Source organism: Bufo bufo, chromosome 4, assembly GCF_905171765.1.
Source record: "Bufo bufo chromosome 4, aBufBuf1.1, whole genome shotgun sequence".
Taxonomy (NCBI): domain Eukaryota; kingdom Metazoa; phylum Chordata; class Amphibia; order Anura; family Bufonidae; genus Bufo; species Bufo bufo.
The window spans coordinates 546914422-546935031 of NC_053392.1; the positions used below are offsets into that span (position 1 = coordinate 546914422).

The 20610-nt window shown below is 43.4% G+C and overlaps 1 protein-coding gene across 3 annotated transcripts in view; it reads right to left on the minus strand.

The window, feature by feature from the left end:
• The window catches only part of APLF (aprataxin and PNKP like factor), a 254569-nt gene that overhangs the window by 131883 nt on the left and 102076 nt on the right, over nt 1-20610 (minus strand). The gene's annotated exons all lie outside the window — the stretch shown is intronic.

Consider the following 20610-nt stretch of genomic DNA (forward strand, 5'->3'; position numbering starts at 1 on the left):
CCCCCCCCCCCCCCTCCGTAGGGGCCCATCTTCTGCTCATTTACTTTGGAGTGCTAACATAGCCTGAATAGACGCAGAGCTCTGATCCAATTCTGCTAATGTATTTAACACCGTGTTGCGGCCAGAATTCAAAATCCTGCATATTGTACAGCTCAAATAATTTAGGGTTTCGCCTTAGAGGCATCACTGGGGACCACCCCTCAGTATCCAATCTATCTCTATAACCCTGTGTGGTCTTTTTCAATATATCTAACACTGCTAACATGTTGGAGGTAAGGCATTTGACCGGATATTTGCCCTCTCGATATATGAAATTCGTCAGGGCTTCATATGAACCCAACAATGCATTGCTTTTAGGTCTTATAAAAAAGCCATGTTCCTTTCAATAACGGTAATGGAATGATTCCACTTATAATACTGCGGTAAGAGCTGGACTCACACTGAATGTTTTAGAACGTGTTGTGCTGTACATTCTGTGTGTATGTTCTTACATTATTTCTCAATTAAAATTATTCTGATACTAAACAATTTAGAAAACCAGCATCTTTGTAATGATAATTGATAGGAAGTTAAGGGTTTGCTTTAAAAAAGCCACAATGGCAGCCTCTAAAAACCTCTGATGCAGTTGTACAGAAGAATAAAGAAGAACAGCTAAAGACGCTGGCTGTTCAGAGTGTTGTATCCAAGCATATTAATGGAAAGCGGAATGTAAAAAAAAAAATGTGTAGTAGAAAAATGTGCACAAGCCACAGGGGTAACCAGAACCTTGAAAGGATGGTCAAGAAAAGGTCTTTCAGGAATTTGGGGGAGATTCACAAGGAGTGGACTGTGGTTGGAGTCAGTGCTTCAAGAACCACCACACACAGATGTATCCAGGACATGGTCTACAACTGTCGCATTTCTTGTGTCAAGTCACTCATGACCCAGAGACAACGTCGAGAGCGCCTTACCTGAGCTAAGGAGAAAAAGGACTGGACTGTTGCTCAGTGGTCCAAAGTCCTGTTTTAAGATTAAAGTAAATGTTGCATTTCATTTGGAAATCAAGATCCCACAGTCTGGAGGAAGAGTTAGAGAGACACAACCCAAGTTGCTTGAGGTACAGTGTGATGTTTCTACAGGTGATGGTTTGGGGAGCCATGTCATCTGCTGGTGTTGGTCCACTGTGTTCAAATTGGCCCAAAGTGTACCAAGTTCAAAGTCTGCACAGTTGTCTCCTAGGAAATTTTTAGAGCGTTTCATACTTCCGTCTGCTGACAAGCTTTATGGCACCTGCCAACATTGCAAAAAGTACCAATACTTGGTTTAATAACCACGGTATCAATGTGCTTGATTGGCAAGGAAACTCACCTAACCTAAAGTACATAGAGAATCTATGGGATATTGTCAAGAGGATGATGGGAGCCACCAGACCTAACAATGCAGATGAGCTAAAGGCCACTATTAAAGAAACCTGGGCTTCCATAACACCACAGCAGTGCCAGACGCTGATCATTCCAATACCACACTGCACTAATGCATGAAAAAGGAGCCCCAACCAAGTACTGATTGCATATACTGTTCATTTCAGTAGGCAAAAAATTCTGTATTAAAAATCCTTTTTTTTATTAAACATAATGTTCTAATTTTCTGAGATACTAACTTTTTGGTTTTTATTAGCTGTAAGCCACAATCAACAATAACCGCTCAAAATAGATCACTCTGTGTGTAATGAATAAAATGAGTTTCCTTTTTTGAACTGAATTACTTAAATAAATTAACTTTTTGATGATATTCTAATTGATTGAAATGCCCCTGTATATTGACCCCTTAAAAATTACCAAGATTAAGGGAACGGGAGGGGGGAGGAAGGGTTGGGGGCAGAACGGGACCTGAGTTGCCTATGTAAATGAGGAGTTAGTGACCATGTAGGGACACTGCCACATTCACTTCTAGGTGATTGCTGAAGGTAGTTGAGGACAGAACTCTGTAGTCCCATAAACACTGAATGGGTAATCCCTGTTCTCAGGATGGGGTGGGTTCCAGTAGTAGACCCCTTCCCCAGCACCTATCTTTTAGTTACTAGATATACCCTTTCATGGGCCAATCCCTTTCCCCCTTGTTTCTTAAAATGATCGAAGGGTTTTGAAAATTTAATTTGAAAGCAGAACGTTTTTACCTCCAAGCACAGAGAAACTTTTGTGGAACCTACAGTTTCCATGTAAATGTCAACCACTTATTGAAAAGTCTGATGTCACTGCTTCCCCCTGTCATTTCTCAAAAATAAAAAAAGTTTATAACGTGAGTCTTATATATGCATGTTCCTTTCATTGATTGTTTACTTTAAATAATTTTTATTTCTTTATTTAAAATAATTATATATATACACATACATATATATACAGGGTGGGCCATTTATATGGATACACCTTAATAAAATGGGAATGGTTGGTGATATTAACTTCCTGTTTTTGGCACATTAGTATATGTGAGGGGGGAAACTTTTCAAGATGGGTGGTGACCTTGGCGGCCATTTTGAAGTTGGCCATTTTGAATCCAACTTTAGTTTTTTCAATAGGAAGAGGGTCATGTGACACATCAAACTTATTGGGAATTTCACAAGAAAATGGTGTGCTTGGTTTTAATGTAACTTTTTTCTTTCATGAGTTATTTACAAGTTTCTGACCACTTATAAAATGTGTTCAATGTGCTGCCCATTGTGTTGGATTGTCAATGCAACCCTCTTCTCCCACTGTTCACACACTGATAGCAACACCGCAGGAGAAATGCTAGCACAGGCTTCCAGTATCCGTAGTTTCAGGTGCTGCACATCTCATATCTTCACAGCATAGACGATTGCCTTCAGATGATACGAGATGTGCAGCACCTGAAACTACGGATACTGGAAGCCTGTGCTAGCATTTCTCCTGCGGTGTTGCTATCAGTGTGTGAAGAGTGGGAGAAGAGGGTTGCATTGACAATCCAACACAATGGGCAGCACATTGAACACATTTTATAAGTGGTCAGAAACTTGTAAATAACTCATGAAAGAATAAAGATACGTTAAAACCAAGCACACCATTGTTTTTCTTGTGAAATTCCCAATAAGATTGATGTGTCACATGACCCTTTTCCTATTGAAAGAACAAAAGTTGGATTCCAAATGGCCGACTTCAAAATGGCCGCCATGGTCACCACCCATCTTGAAAAGTTTCCCCCCTTACATATACTAATGTGCCACAAACACGAAGTTAATATCACCAACCATTCCCATTTTATTAAGGTGTATCCATAAATGGCCCACCCTGTATGCATATGTGTATGTGTATATATATATATATATATATATATATATATATATATATATATATATATATATAGGAAAAATTTGGGGATAAAAGAAATAATACCATGCAGGATGTGCCTTGCCATTGCACAGGAGGTATATAGTTGGGTATCATCGGCATAGATCTGATAGTGAAAAGTAAATCTATTGAAACTCTGTCCAATAGTGTCTGTGTAGATAGAAAAGAGGAGAGGACTTAGGGATGAACCCTGAGGAACCCCAAATGCAAGAAGGAACAGCGGGGAAGTAGAGCCAGCAAATTACACACTGAAAAAGTGGCCATAGAGATAGGAAGAAAACCAAGAGAGCACATTGTCCTTAAGGCCTATAAATTGAAGCATGATGAAGAGAGGATGGTTTACAGTGTTAAATGATGCAGAAAGATCCAGAAGAATGAGTAGACAGTAGTCACCATTGGATTTAGCCATCAGGAAGTCATTTGTCACTTTGGTAAGGGCAGATTCTGTAGAGTGTGAAACCTAGATCATAAGGGGTAAGAAGAGAGTTAACAGAGGTAGTAGATGAGGCAAAAACAGACCAAGCTCCAACTGAAGGGTAGATTAGCAACAAGTCTGTAGATAGTTGAGCAGGATTTTTATTTATTTTTTAAGTAATGGGATATGAACGAATATTTTAAAGGAGAGGAGAAGATGTCAAAAGAGAAGTTTGAAAATGTATCACTTTTTATTTGAATTTTTTTAAAAGGTGAAGTGACGAAAATTAGCCATTGTTTTTTCCATTGCCACATTCACCGTACAGGATAAATATGTTTATATTTAAATAGAATGGGCATTTTGTGATTAAGTGGTGTGAATGATCTTCATTTTTGAATTTTTGATTTTTAATTTTTATAAATGGTAAAATAGTGATCATTCAAAACAGGATTGACCCTTTTTACTTCGACAATAGACAACACATGGTACACCATTCACAATAGGTGATAACACAGCATATCAGCTCCTTTCTGACCTCTGTACAGGTCACAGAGCATGCCTAGAAGACACTCGCATAGAAGTCAATCAGGTCTCTTTCAGACCATTGTGCCTATAGACCAAGTGCCTGCCGTAAAGCAATTTTTTATGCTCTCTCAATGCTGTATGAACAGCTCAGGCAAGATGGTCGCCCCCATAATCATGCTCAGGAAACAGAATTTAACCCCTTAAGGACTAAGCCCTAATTCACTTTAAAGACACGGCTATTTTTTGCAACTCTGACCAGTGTCACTTTAAGTGGTGATAACTTTAAAACGCTTTGACTTATCCAGGCCATTCTGAGATTGTTTTTTCGTCACATAGTGTACTTCATGACACTGGTAAAATGAAGTAAAAATTGCAGATTTTTAATTGCAGATTTCCAAGTTTCAATTTCTCTACTTCTATAATACATAGTAATACCTCCAAAAATAGTTATTACTTTACATTCCCCATATGTCTACTTCATGTTTGGATCATTTTGGAAATGATATTTTATTTTTTGGGGATGTTACAAGGCTTAGAAGTTTAGAAGCAAATCTTGAAATTTTTTAGAAATTTTCAAAAACCCAATTTTTAGGGACCAGTTCAGGTCTGAAGTCACTTTGCGAGGCTTACATAATAGAAACCACCCAAAAATGACCCCATTCTATAAACTACACCCCTCAAGGTATTTAAAACTGATTTTTGATTTTACAAACTTTGTTAACCCTTTAGGTGTTCCACAAGAATTAATGGAAAATATACATACAATTTCAAAATTTCACTTTTTTGGCAGATTTTCTATTTTAATTTTTTTTTTTTTCCAGTTACAAAGCAAGCCAAACCAAACTCAATATTTATGGCCCTGATTCTGTAGTTTACAGAAACACCCCATATGTGGTCGTAAACTACTGTACGGGCACACGGCAGGGTGCAGAAGGAAAGGAATGCCATACGGTTTTTGGAAGGCAAATTTTGCTGGACTGTTTTTTTTGACACCATGTCCCATTTGAAGCCCCCTGATGCAAACCTAGAGTAGAAACTCCATAAAAGTGACCCCATCTAAGAAACTACACCCCTCAAGGTATTCAAAACATATTTTACAAACGTCGTTAACCCTTTAGGTGTTCCACAAGAGAGTTATTGGCAAATGGAGATGAAATTTCAGAATTTAAATTTTTGGGCAAATTTTCAATTTTAATCTATTTTTCCCAGTAACAAAGCAAGGGTTAACAGCCAAACAAAACTAAATATTTATGGCCCTGATTCTGTAGTTTACAGAAACACCCCATATGTGGTTGTAAACAGTTGTACGGGCAAACGGCAGGGCGCAGAAGGAAAGGAATGGCACAGTTTTTATTTTTTGCTATTTACAACATTCATATGACAGGTTAGATCATGTGATATTTTTATAGACCAGGTTGTCACGGATGCGGCGATACCTAAAATGTATACTTTTTTTAAATTTATGTAAGTTTTACACAATGATTTCATTTTTTAAACAAAAAAAAAATCATGTTTTAGTGCTTCCATAGTCTGAGAGCCATAATTTTTTCAGTTTTTGGGCAATTACCTTGGGTAGGGTATGATTTTTGTGGGATGAGATGACGGTTTTATTGGCACTATTTTGGGGTGCGTGTGACTTTTTTTATTGCTTGCTATTACACTTTTTGTGATGTAAGGTGACAAAAAATGGTTTATTTAGCACAGTTTTTATTTTAAATTGTTTACGGTGTTCATCTGAGGGGTTAGGTCATGTGATATTTTTATAGAGCCGGTCGATACGGACACGGCGATACCTAATATGTATACTTTTATTTATTTATGTAAGTTTTACACAATAATATCATTTTTAAAACAAAAAAAATATATGTTTTAGTGTCTCCAGAATTCTGAGCCATAGTTTTTTATTTTTTGGGCGATTGTCTCAGGTAGGGGCTCATTTTTTGCGGGATGAGGCGACGGTTAGATTGGTACTATTTTGGTGGGCAAACGCCTTTTTGATCGCTTGCTGTTGTACTTTTTGTGATGCAAGGTGACAAAAAAAAATTGTTTATTTAGCACAGTTTTTATTTTTTACAGTGTTCATCTGAGGGGTTAGGTCATGTGATATGTTTATAGAACCGGTCGATATGGACGCAGCGATACCTAATGTATACTTTTTTTTTTTTTTCCCCTATTCTTTACCAATTTTATTTTACTTTATTTGGGTAAAATGACGTTTTTGTTTATTTTTACTTGAAACGTAATTTTTTGGGGGAAAACTTTATTTTTTCAACTTTATTTTTTCACTTTCTTTTTTGTCCCACTTTGGGACTTGAACTTTTGGGGGTCTAATCCTTTACAATGCATTTCAATACTTCTGTATTGGAATGCATTGGCTGTATGAGTAATACTGTGTGTATTACTCATACAGCTTCCGGCCTGTGAGATCCAGGGGGCTGGATCTCACAGGCTCGTGAACGCATCGGGTCCCCTACAGCCACAAGGGGACCCGATGGCACCGCCACACGCCGCCGCAAACCGCAGGTAAAGCCACAAACCGCAGGTCTGAATTGACCTGCGGTTTGCGGCGATCGCCAACACAGGGGTCACGGGACACCCCCCGCGCATTTAGCCAAGGTGCCTGCTCAATGTGGCCATGGAAAAAATACTAAAAGTGGCTATGTTTTGTAGTCTGGTCCAAATTGATGGAAGGCAGAGCCAGCAAAACCATATTGTGGCAAATTATACCAAGCCAACAGAACCAAATACCACAGTCCATCGCAAAATACTGCCACCAGCAGCACAAAATACATCCCCAAAAACTTCCACTGGCCGGCCGTGAGGAGGCCCCAGGCGGCCCCCTGGACATCGGCCCACCTGGAAATTTCCCTGTAAGGTCTGTGGCCAATCCACCCCTGTGTGGCACTATCTGGCTTTAACTGGCAGATAAAAGTTTTAGAGACCCATTTCCTTTAAATACAGGTAGCTAACTATATGGCACCTTTAGAAATTTACACTCAAATCACAAAACCAGAGATTGTAGGTGCTGTAAACTGTTCTCAGTCCGAATGAGTAGGAAGTGTGGAGCAGAAGTGCTGTCTGTCAGCAGCTCACCAATCAGCATAACCAAGAGGTTTTTTTAAAAGCTGTTTTTGGCAAGCTAAAAACTTTTAGCACCTTTTGCGATTAATCGCAACTCCAAAGAATCTTAGTTCTGGGACCCACATCTATGTAAAAAGCAGAAGTCCCCCCAACTCCTGCTCTACCTGATATTACCAAATGACAAAAAATATGCCAAAGTAGTTAATTTCAATGATATGTAATAACAATGGTTGGGCGATATCAAAAATATTCAGACGATAACGATATTAAGAAATGTATCGCAATAACGATATATATCGCGATAAATACCCGTTTAAAATAAAAATAAAAAACACAAGGAGACATTATACTGTATGGGAGCAGCCACAAGGAGACATTATACTGAATGGGGGCAGCCACAAGGAGACATTATACTGAATGGGGGCAGCCACAAGGAGACATTATACTGAATGGGGGCAGCCACAAGGAGACGTTATACTGTATGGGGGCAGCCACAAGGAGACGTTATACTGAATGGGGGGCCACAAGGAGAGGTTATACTGTATGGGGGCCACAAGGAGAGGTTATACTGTATGGGGGGCCACAAGGAGAGGTTATACTGTATGGGGGGCCACAAGGAGAGGTTATACTGTATGGGGGGGCCACAAGGAGACGTTATACTGTATGGGAGCAGCCACAAGGAGACATTATACTGTATGGGAGCAGCCACAAGGAGACGTTATACTGTATGGGAGCAGCCACAAGGAGACGTTATACTGAATGGGAGCAGCCACAAGGAGACATTATACTGAATGGGGGCAGCCACAAGGAGACATTATACTGAATGGGGCAGCCACAAGGAGACGTTATACTGTATGGGAGCAGCCACAAGGAGACGTTATACTGAATGGGAGCAGCCACAAGGAGACATTATACTGAATGGGGGCAGCCACAAGGAGATATTATACTGAATGGGGCAGCCACAAGGAGACGTTACACTGTATGGGGGCAGCCACAAGGAGACGTTACACTGTATGGGGGCAGCCACAAGGAGACGTCATACTGTATGGGGGGCCACAAGGAGAGGTTATACTGTATGGGGGGCCACAAGGAGAGGTTATACTGTATGGGGGGCCACAAAGAGAGGTTATACTGTATGGGGGGGCCACAAGGAGACGTTATACTGTATGGGGGCCGCCACAAGGAGACGTTATACTGTATGGGGGCCACAAAGAGATGTTATAATAAAGTCTTGTGGCCACAGGCCACCATACATACAGTAATGTCTTCTTGTTGCTCATGTTTGGGGGACTCATGTCACTCCTTATTCCATAATGCCTGCTATTATAGATCAATGTGCTGACACTAACTGCAGCTTGCAGGCAGGAAGGGAAGGACCAGGACAGGGCCACAGAAGACATAGACAGTCTGACATACCACCTTTATTTATGACACTATTCTATGCTTTTTAGGGTCCCTCACTCACTCCTGTTCCTCTGCCTGGACACTCCTCGCAGGCCAGGAGTCGGGCGAAGTGGCGAACTCTTGTGCGGAGGGAGACTTTTCCCGCGGCTGCCTCGCTTGTGTGCTCTGATTCTGACATCAGATGTCGGTGGGCGGAGATTTGAATATGGGAGCAAGGAGGAGGGAGAGCCGGGGATGGCCCAATGCGGGAAGTAATAAGTTTCTAATTTTGTCATCAGAGCACACGAGCGAGGCAGCCGCAGGAAAAGTCTCTCCAGAGACACCCTACTCACACAGAGTTCGCCACATACAATAGAACCAGCCCGGGAGGGTCACGGACGGTGATGTCAGATTGTGGGTGGAGTCTGGAGACTTGAATATGGGAGGCGGAGCAAGAAGGAGCCAGGAGCGAGTGGCGGGAAGGGAAGTAATGTGTTGTACTTCTCAGCGCTATGCAAGGTGCAGGGGCTGGCGGGCGCAGATTTAGAAGTCAGCACATGACCGCTCCTATGACGTCACAAAATACAGCGGTAATTAGAAAACAGTGATATCGTCATATTGCTGTTCTTTAATACCGCGGTATATCGTTGCCACCGGTATACCGCTCAACCCTAGGCCTCCCTGGCCAATTCTACAAAATAACCCGTCAATTATAATTTTCACTAATATTAATCATAATCCGGAAAACATATAGACTTTTCACTGTTACAGCAATAGCAATGTCAGTTGTATAACTAAGTTACCAATTGCTGATTACATACAGCTCACTACGGATCCCTGAAGCGCTTTCCCCTTCTCTCCTTGGCTACATTGTTATTTTTATCTATAACAGCTACTCCAAAAATTTTGGACCAAATGTAAATAAATGTAAATGAAAACATAATGCAATGATTTGTAAATCTCATAAACCAACAGTTTATTCACAATAGATCATAAAATACATATCAGATGTTGAGAGTCATGAAAAATAAATTAACTCATTTAGTACTTGTGTGAATATGGCCTTACAGTGGGTTTGTAAAAAAAAAAAAAATACACTGCTCAAAAAAATAAAGGGAACACAAAAATAAACACATCCTAGATCTGAGTTAATTAAATATTCTTCTGAAATACTTTGTTCTTTACATAGTTGAATGTGCTGACAACAAAATCACACAAAAATAAAAAAAATGGAAATCAAATTTTTCAACCCGTGGAGGTCTGGATTTGGAGTCACACTCAAAATTAAAGTGGAAAAACACACTACAGGCTGATCCAACTTTGATGTAATGTCCTTAAAACAAGTCAAAATGAGGCTCAGTAGTGTGTGTGGCCTCCACGTGCCTGTATGACCTCCCTACAACGCCTGTGCATGCTCCTGATGAGGTGGCGGACGGTCTCCTGCGGGATCTCCTCCCAGACCTGGACTAAAGCATCTGCCAACTCCTGGACAGTCTGTGGTGCAACGTGACATTGGTGGATAGAGCGAGACATGATGTCCAAGATGTGCTCAATTGGATTCAGGTCTGGGGAACGGGCGGGCCAGTCCATAGCATCAATGCCTTCGTCTTGCAGGAACTGCTGACACACTCCAGCCACATGAGGTCTAGCATTGTCTTGCATTAGGAGGAACCCAGGGCCAACCGCACCAGCATTTGGTCTCACAAGGGGTCTGAGGATCTCATCTCGGTACCTAATGGCAGTCAGGCTACCTCTGGCGAGCACATGGAGGGCTGTGCGGCCCTCCAAAGAAATGCCACCCCACACCATTACTGACCCAATGCCAAACCGGTCATGCTGGAGGATGTTGCAGGCAGCAGAAAGTACTCCACGGCGTCTCCAGACTCTGTCACGTCTGTCACATGTGCTCAGTGTGAACCTGCTTTCATCTGAAGAGCACACGGCGCCAGTGGCGAATTTGTCAATCTTGGTGTTCTCTGGCAAATGCCAAACGTCCTGCACGGTGTTGGGCTGTAAGCACAACCCCCACCTGTGGACGTCGGGCCCTCATATCACCCTCATGGAGTCTGTTTATGACCGTTTGAGCAGACACATGCACATTTGTGGCCTGCTGGAGGTCATTTTGCAGGGCTCTGGCAGTGCTCCTCCTGTTCCTCCTTGCACAAAGGCGGAGGTAGCGGTCCTGCTGCTGGGTTGTTGCCCTCCTACGGCCTCCTCCACGTCTCTTGATGTACTGGCCTGTCTCCTGGTAGCGCCTCCATGCTCTGGACACTATGCTGACAGACACAGCAAACCTTCTTGCCACAGCTCGCATTGATGTGCCATCCTGGATAAGCTGCACTACCTGAGCCACTTGTGTGGGTTGTAGACTCAGTCTCATGCTACCACTAGAGTGAAAGCACCGCCAGCATTCAAAAGTAACCAAAACATCAGCCAGGAAGCATAAGAACTGAGAAGTGGTCTGTGATCACCACCTGCAGAACCACTCCTTTATTGGGGGTGTCTTGCTAATTGCCTATAATTTCCACCTGTTGTCTATCCCATTTGCACAACAGCATGTGAAATTGATTGTCACTCAGTGTTGCTTCCTAAGTGGACAGTTTGATTTCACAGAAGTGTGATTGACTTGGAGTTACATTGTGTTGTTTACGTGTTCCCTTTATTTTTTTGAGCAGCACACAAAAGAAAACGTACGGGTGCAAAAATATCCTCCTGAGAGACCTGAGACCAAGGTCCCAAGTATGGATAATAGAGCAAAAGAAGGCAGCACTCCAGATGATAGTGAAAAAGTGGACGGTTTATTCACTCATCAGCAACGTTTCAGCTCTCTCTATGGAGCCTTTTTCCAGCTGGAAAAAGGCTCCATAGAGAGAGCTGAAACGTTGCTGATGAGTGAATAAACCGTCCACTTTTTTATATATATATATATATATATATATATATATATATTAATAAGGTGATGTTTGTTTCTACAGATGTTCCACGATAAGGAAATAAAGCCATTAATTCATAAGGGCATATTCTTCATTGTGAACAAGCATGTCAAGCAGTTGCATCGTGATACTGGTATACTGATTTGAAGTGCATGTCAGGGCATGGGATCACGCAGAAAAATAGAGGGCACAGCGCATGTGCGAGACTTCGTAAAGCAAAGCCGAATTGCGGGCTGTCACTCAAAGGCAAGAGGGGGCGTGGTTACCTTGACTTGAAACAAGGAGGCCGCTGCACCCTTGACTTCAAGCTGACATGCAAATTAGCGCGGACGGAGGCTAAAAGATATTCTGGTGTGAACTTGGCACCAAGATACTGACCCTATGCAAGAGGTTAGGAGGCCTAGTATGCTTATAGCTTCTCGGACCGAGCAAGAAGTTCTTTTTTGGAACTTTGTTATCTTGTTATGTAGAGAGATTTTCTTGTCCTGAGGGAGGAAAGAACTCTGTATTTCTGAATCTAGAAGAGCTCCCAGGAACAGTCTTTTTGGGGAAGGATGGAGGAAGGATTTCCCCCAATTTATTATCCAACCTAATTCCTGAAGACCCATCAGTAAATTTTCTGTTTCTTTTATGGCTATTTCTTTTGTTTTTGCGACAAGCAAAAAGTCGTCTAGATATGGAATGATTATCATGTTTGTTTCTCTGAAAGACGCCACTATCTCCACAATTATTTTTGTAAACACCATTGGGGCCGATGAAATGTCGAAAGGGAGAGATGAAAACTGGAAATGACATAGGGTTCCTGCTGAGTTCCTTATCGCAAACCTCAGGTATTTTTGAGAGTTTTCGTGAATGGGGACGTGATAGTATACCACCTTTAGATCGATTGATGTCATAAAGGCCCCTTTCTCTATTAGAGGAATTGTGGAGGATACTGGCTCCATTTTGAAATGTCTGTACTGGATTGACTTGTTGAGTTGTTTTAGATTTATGATCCTACGAGCAGATCGTTTTTTTTTTTTTTAATAGAACCCCTTTCCATCCTCTGACTCTGGGCCAACTTGTATAATTACATTTGAACCTTGTAATTTTTTTATTTCTTCCTATAGTTTTTACGTGACCTTGGGGCCATGGGAGGTGATCTGAAAGCCTCTTGGGGGGTTGGAGGAAAACCATGAGCAACGATATTTAAAACCCAAAGGTTTGAGGTTACTTTTTCCCATTGAGGAAAAAATTGTTTCCCCAACCCCCACTCTGGCATTATTGCTTGTCAGCTTGTTTGCTTTGGGGATTAAGAAGGAACCCTCTGCCTCTGCCCCATTTTGGATAACTCCAGTGGCCTGATTTTCCTTTACCTCTATATGATCTGAACTGGGTATTTTGCTGACGAAAAAAACTTTTCCTGGTATCCCCCTCCTGCGGGAATTCTTTCTTTTTGTCTGCCGCCTTTTCTAGAATTTTGTAAAGGAGGGGTCCAAAGACGTATTCGCCAGAAAAAGCTATTGAACACTGCTTGGATTTAGATATTTTATCTCCTGACCAGGATTTACCTATTATGCTCACCTGGCTGAGTTCGAAAGTGCTCCTTCTCTGGCAGCAAATCTAACTGATTCTGCAGAGGCATCAGCTAAAAAGGCCATTGCTGATTTTAAAAGAGGAATGGAGTTTATAATTTCCTCTCTTGAGGTTTTATTTGTTAAGCGGTCTTCCAACTGGTTAAGCCATAGAAACATAGATCTAGCTACTGAGCTGGCCGCGATATTTGTTTTTAAAGAGAAAGTAGATGCCTCAAGCTTTTTTCAACAGACAATTAGCTTTGTGTTCCATAGGGTCGCGCAATTGAGAGGAGTCCTCAAAAGGAAGAGAGGTATTTTTAATCACCTTCGCCACTTGGACATCTATTTTAGGGGTGCCGTCAAAGATCTTGGATTCTGACGGATCAAAAAGAAGATGGTTTCTAAATTTTATAGGAATCCCCAACCATTCATGAAGTATCATGTCCCGTACATTTTCGTGTATAGGAAAAACCATAGACTTTTTAGATCTTAAACCTCCGAACATCTTGTCCTGTACTGAGCGCGGCATAGGCATGTCTTCAATACACATCGTAGATCTAACCGCTTTTAACAATTTATCCATATGCTCAAAAGTAATATTTTCTCCCTTCGACTACAATTTCACCTTCAGAAAATAAATCTTCCTCCCCCAAGGGCCTGGAAGATGAAGATTCCTCGTCCAGCTACTCAGGATCAAGGAGGAAGGAACACAAAGTCTGTTGTTTTTTTTAGGAGGGATTACAGATTGACTGGTCGCTCCCAAGGAAGCCAGCGATGATTTTATCTCTTCTTGAATCAGAGTTTTTACATCAGATAAGATAGAAGGTTGCATGGGAGTCTTTTATTACAGACTGCACATTTCAGAGACTTAGTTTTAACTTTTGTCTCCTTAGCTCACTGACCATAAAAAAAAAAGAAGAGCAACCATGTATCAACAGACACCAAAAAAGAAAATAAGGCAAGCCCCAGAAGCATTTTTGCCCCAAAGGGAACTCACGGAGGGTAGACCAGTGGACTCAGTAGTCTCCATGGTGGGGATCTCAGGCGCTGACATCCTGAACTGAGGAAGGCTCCTGCCTGGTCGGCGTTTTATTCCCATGTCCACGATTAGACCAGCGCTTCCGCTTCCTGGAACGCACCCCTAGGCTCCGCCCCCCTCTGTAACCACGTGACCACTCAGCGTCGGGCCGGGTGACATGGTTCAAAGGAACGTGCGTAGACGCCAGCAGACTCCGGGCGTCCATTATGCCGCTTAGCTGGCTGCCTCCTCTTAAGGTAGAAGATGTGGCAGTTTTCTATTAAACAGGCTCTGGACTAGCCAGAGCGGGTACCCTGCCTCTACCCTCTGTCCAGCCTTAGCCTCATGCCACAGGAGGATCAAAGGGGAATAGAAAAAAGGAGAGATCCGATACTCAAAACCATAAAGGAGGAGGTAAGGGTAGCCCAGGCTATCGATACCTCAGAGTTTCTCAGAAAATTTAAATTAAATAAATAAAAATAAAAAAAATACAATTAAATCTTCACCTCCCAGCCAGGGAGGCCTCTCTCGGTGTTGCCCCATGTAGGAACAGGAAATACTGAGGGGAGTGGGTGGGAGGGGCAATTTAAACTCTCTGTATTCCTGTCCCTATATAGGTCAGGGGTCAATCTCCTTGTGGCCGTCATGGTGAATCGAAATGACGCCATATAGCAATATCCATAGCATTTTTTCTGCCAACATAGATGTCTGAGGGCTTGCCTTTTGCAGGACAGACTGCACTTTTTATCAGTACCAATTTGGGGTACGTAAGACTTTTTGATGATTTGATATGTTTTTTAGGAGGGGAGGTGACAAAAATAGCTGTTTTGGCGTAATTTATATTTATATTTTTTGATACGTTCACTTGATGGGGTAGATCATGTGACATTTTTATACAGCTGTTATACAGCTTTTATACAGTTGTTATGGACGCGGCGATACCAAATTTTTTTTTTTTTTTTTTGTTTCACGCAATAAGAGAATTTTTGTTGCCATTTTCTTAAAGGCATTTTTTTCTGGTGATGGTCTTGTGTGAGGGCTCATTATTTTGTGGAATAAGTTGACAATGTGATTGTTACCATTTTGGGGTACATATGACTTTTTGATTGCTTGATATTATGTTTTTTGGTAGGTGACCAAAAAAGCCGGAATTAGTACTTACCGGTAATTCATTTTCCATGAGATCACCACGACGGCCATACAAGGAGATTGACCCCTGACCTCTGTAGGGGCAGGAAGCAGAGAAAGGTTTAAATGTTCCCCTCCCACCACCAAACACCAGTGCTTCCAAAATATCAGAGTAAAGGGTGGTGGCTACACACGTGAAAAAATAAATAAACAGGAGAAGATATTTCATCATATCAACCCCCGGGTAACAATAGGGAGGGAAATACGGGCCGTCGTGGTGATCTCATGGAAAATGAATTACCGGTAAGTACTAATTCCGGCTTTCCATATCATCACCACGACGGCCATACAATGAGGTATATCAAATATGAATCTATGGGTGGGACACAGACTGAAGAACCCCTTGTCCGAAGGCCATGTCAGTCTTTTTAAAAAGATCCAACCTATAATGTTTGGCAAAAGTATGGATACTGGACCAAGTGGCTGCCCTACAGATCTCCTCTAGGGAGACACCCGCTCTTTCTGCCTGAGAAGAAGACATTGCCCTGGTAGAGTGGGCTTTGATATCGCCAGGGCAAGAAAGATTCTGTAGGGAATAACAGGAGGTGATGGTAGCTTTGATCCATCTAGCAATGGTGGACTTGGAAACTTTCTGACCCTTGTTTCTTCCTCCAAACTGGACAAAGAGGCAATCTGACTTCCTAAAGTCCTTAGTGGTCTCTAAATAATCCAGTACTGCCCGTCTGACATCAAGTAAATGAAGGGTAGATTCCCAATCATTAGATGGGTTATTAAACAAGGAAGGGAGGGTGATCTCCTGGTCCCTATGAAATTTCGAGACCACCTTTGGTAGAAAACACGGGTCTAGTTTTAGGACTATCCTGTCATCTAGGACCTGTAGGTAAGGCTCTCTAACTGAAAAGGCCTGTAGTTCACTTATTCTCCTGGCTGAGGTGATGGCAACCAGGAATGCAGTCTTGTAGGATTTGTGCTTCAAAGAGCAGTCACTCAGAGGTTCAAATGGAGGATGCGATAGCCCCCTAAGGACGATATCTAGATCCCAGGAAGGTACGTGAGACTTTAGGGTCGGACGTAGCCTTGTTGTTGCCTTCATGAAGCGTTTTATCCACCTATGGCTTGCCAGCTCGGTGTCGTAAAAGCAACTAAGGGCTGATACTTGTACCCTGAGTGTGGATGGTCTTAATCCCATCTCGAAACCTCTTTGTAAAAAATCCAGAATCATCTGGATGTTTGGGGATGAGGTATTCGGTGAAGGCAAACCTGACCATGAGCAGAAACGCTTCCAGATCTTTAGGTAAATTGAAAAGGTCACCTTCTTTTTGGAAGCCTTTAGAGTTGAAATTACCGCATCTGATAGACCCTGACGCTTTAGGATCTGGGTCTCAGGATCCAGGCTGCTAGGTTGAGGAAGTCCGGGTCCGGGTGTAGGATCGGACCCTGATGAAGGATATCTCGTCTTTTTGGTAGAATCCAAGGACCTTCGCTGGCAAGGTTCCACAGGATTGGGAACCAGCTCCTCTTTGGCCAGTAGGGTGTCACCAGAATGACTGAAGTACCGTCCTGTATGATCTTCTGTACCACCCTCGGTATTAATGGAAGAGGAGGGAAAGCGTAATGGAGACCTCGGTTCCATCTGAGAGAGAAAGCGTCCAGGAAACTCGGGCTGTCTCTGTCCACTATCATCAGGAAGACCTCTTCGTTTAAGGACCATTCCGAGTGATCTATTCTTGCCCGGCTTAGGTAGTCTGCTTCCACATTTAGGGACCCCTTCAGGTGGACTGCAGATACTTACCGGACGTTCGCTTCGGCCCAGGCGAATATTTTTGCCGACAATTCCAGCAGGCTGCACGAACCTGTGCCCCCCTGATGGTTTAAATACCTTATCGCTGTCGTGTTGTCTGACAGGACTCTTACATGATGGCCCTGAAGATGAACTTTTGCTTGTCTTAGAGTCTTCCAGACTGCCCTTAATTCTCGAAGGTTTGATGACTGGAGGCTGACAGATCTGGGCCAGACTCCCTGGTAATAAACTTCTCCGACCTTTGCTCCCCAACCGTACTGGCTTGCATCTGTGGTGATCTGGGCATAGGGGTTTCTTGACCACTGCACCCCCTTGGAGATCTTTAGCCTGTCCTTCCACCAAAGAAGGGAGGTCTTTATCCTCTGAGGGATGATCACCCTTTGGTCTAAGGAAGATTCTCTTCTGTCCCAAACCCTGAGGATCCACATCTGTAGGGTTCGAAAATGGATCTGACACCACTGAACGGATGGTATGCAGGATGTAAGGATCCCCAGTAGACTCATTGAGTCTCTGATGGAACAGAGATTCTTTGAGTTGAAGATGGAGATCTTCCTTTGGATGTCCTGTATCTTGCTCTGAGGTAAGCAGGTTATCTGTTTCTGGGAATCCAGAATAAAACCCAGAAACTGGATCTTTGTTGTCGGATCTAGCTGAGATTTTTTTATGTTGATCAACCAGCCCAGACTTTCTAGAGTTTGACGGAAGAAACTTAGATCTCTCAGCAGGAGAGGAGCGGAACTGTTTGAAATCAGAAAGTCGTCCAAGTACGGAAAGACTGTCAGACCTTTCTTTCTTAGATAAGCCACTACCTCGATCATTAGCTTTGTAAAAACTTGAGGGGCTGATGATATGCCGAAGGGGAGAGAGGTGAATTGGTAATGAAGGATTCTGCCGTGATGGTCTCTGACCGCGAACCTTAAGAACCGCTGAGAGCTGGGATGTATTGGTACATGATAATAGGCGTCGGTCAGATCGACCGAGCACATTACTGAATTGCTTTGGAGCAAAGGGACTATAGATCTTAGGGTCTCCATCCTGAATTTTTGATAAGTAATGTATCTGTTCAGGCGCTTTAAGTTTATAATTGTGCGGTAGGATCCCTCCTTCTTCTTCACTAGGAAGAGGTTGGAATAGAAACCCCCTCCCTGTTCGGATAGAGGAACTTTCACCACTACCCCCTTTGCGAGTAATTCCCGGATGCCCACGTAAATGGGATGATTGAAGTCTGGGACCGCAACCTTGGTGACTAAAAATCTCTTTGGGGGAGGGTCCGAGAAATGTATTCTGTAACCCGACCCTACAATCCTCAGAGCCCAGGAGTTTGAGGATATTTCCTCCCAGCGGGGAAAAAACATCCTCAATCTCCCCCCCACCCGGATGTCACTGGTTTCCATTACCTTTCTGGGGAGCAGAAGCGGGAGCCCTACCTCTCCCCCCTTTGGGGTAACTGAAACGGCCTGACTTGCCCTTCCCCGTGTATTGACTACCTTGGTTGGAAGGGGCACGAAAGGGATACTTCCTTTTATAGACCTTCTCCTCCGGAAAACCCTTCTTTTTATCGGAGGCCCTCTCTAGGATTTTCTCTAGTTCAGGTCCGAAAAGATATTCTCCAGAGAAAGGGATGCCACATAATCTGGATTTAGATACTTTGTCCCCTGACCAGCACTTCACCCACAAGGCACGGCGAGCTGCATTGGACAGACCCGCATCCTTTGCTGAAAAACGCACTGACTCCGCGGAAGCGTCTGCCAAAAAGGCTGTAGCGGATTTTAACAGGGGAATGGCGCTCATGATTTCATTTGTAGAGGAATCATCGGAGGCCCTATTCTCTAACTCAGAGAGCCAGATGAACATAGATCTGGCCACCGAAGTGGCTGCTATGTTTGATTTAAGCGTGAGCATGGCCGCTTCCCAGGATCTTCTCAGCAGGCCGTCAGCCTTTCTATCCAGCGGATCTCTGAGCTGAGAAGCATCCTCAAATGGTAGGCTGGTTTTCTTTTTGACCCTAGCTACCTGGGCGTCAATCTTAGGGATGGTATTAAATGTCCTAGCTTCTTCCTGATCAAAAAGAAGCCGGTTTTGGAAAGATCTGGCGACGCCTAGCCGCTTCTCCGGATCTGCCCATTCATCCAAAATCATCCCCTTGATGTTCTCGTTAATAGGGAAGACTCTGGATTTCTTTACCCTGAGACCTCCAAACATCTCATCTTGTACTGACGGCGTAGAGGGAACCTCCTCTACTCCCATAGTAGCTCTGACGGCTTTTAAAAGCTCGGGCATATCCTCAGAGGAGAAATAAAATTTCCTTCTGTTTTCTGAAAAATCCCGTTCAGAGAGCTTATCTTCATCCTCCATATGTTTAGAGGAGGAAGCTGAACCCCCATAAACCTCAGAGTCGGATGAAACATCATCGTCCGATTTGTGGCGTTTAGCGGGGGGCTCCGAAACAGGCTTCACTGTTTGAAGAGAGGAAAAAGCCGCAAAAGAGGATTTAATTTCTTCCTGCATCATGGACTTAATCTCGTCCATGAGGGACGGTTGTTCCTCCCGGACAATTTTAGTAATGCAAACCCTGCACAGTTTCTTAGGGTAGTCATCAGAAAGTCGTTTGAGGCATGAGATACACTTCAATGACTTCTTGGGTTTTCTCAGAGGTTCATTTGCAGTCTGGAAAAACCAAGAGAAAAAACCCCATTAAAATGTGCCCCGGTGAGAGAGGAAGAAAAACTCTCCCCTATGGGGAACTTACGGACGGTAGAGTAGAGGCCTCGGTGTGTTCAGAAGCAGACATCCTGAAGTACAGCCGAAATCAGGTAGGTACTCACCGCAGGACGCTGCAGGCAGGAGAATCCATTTGAATCTTCCCGCCTCCTGAAGCCGGCCCCCTCCGTCCACGTCACTTCCGGAAACGTCCGGCTACCCGGAAGTGACAAATTTGTATAGCGCCGCACGGCGCTGGGTGCACAAGCCGGCATGGTTTCAATGAACCAGCGGGCATTACCGTGCTCCGGGAGCAGGCCCCAGATCAACCGGAGGCGAGTCTCTCCCCACTTCCCCCAGTCCGGCGTTAGTACGAGACCGCGGGCAGACAGGGGGGGCCCGCAAAAGCAGGTACGCGACTCCATTCCACTTCTGGACCTTTATCTCCACGGCAGCTGCCTGCGGAGACCTTTCTCCGCCCCTGTCCTCTGTAGGGACAGGAAACACTGGTGTTTGGTGGTGGGAGGGGAACATTTAAACCTTTCTCTGCTTCCTGCCCCTACAGAGGTCAGGGGTCAATCTCCTTGTATGGCCGTCGTGGTGATGATATGGAAATAGCTGTTTCGGCATTATTTTTGTTTATTCATTTTTTTACAGCGTTCACCCGATGAGATACATCATGTGAAATTTTTATAGAGGTGGTCATTA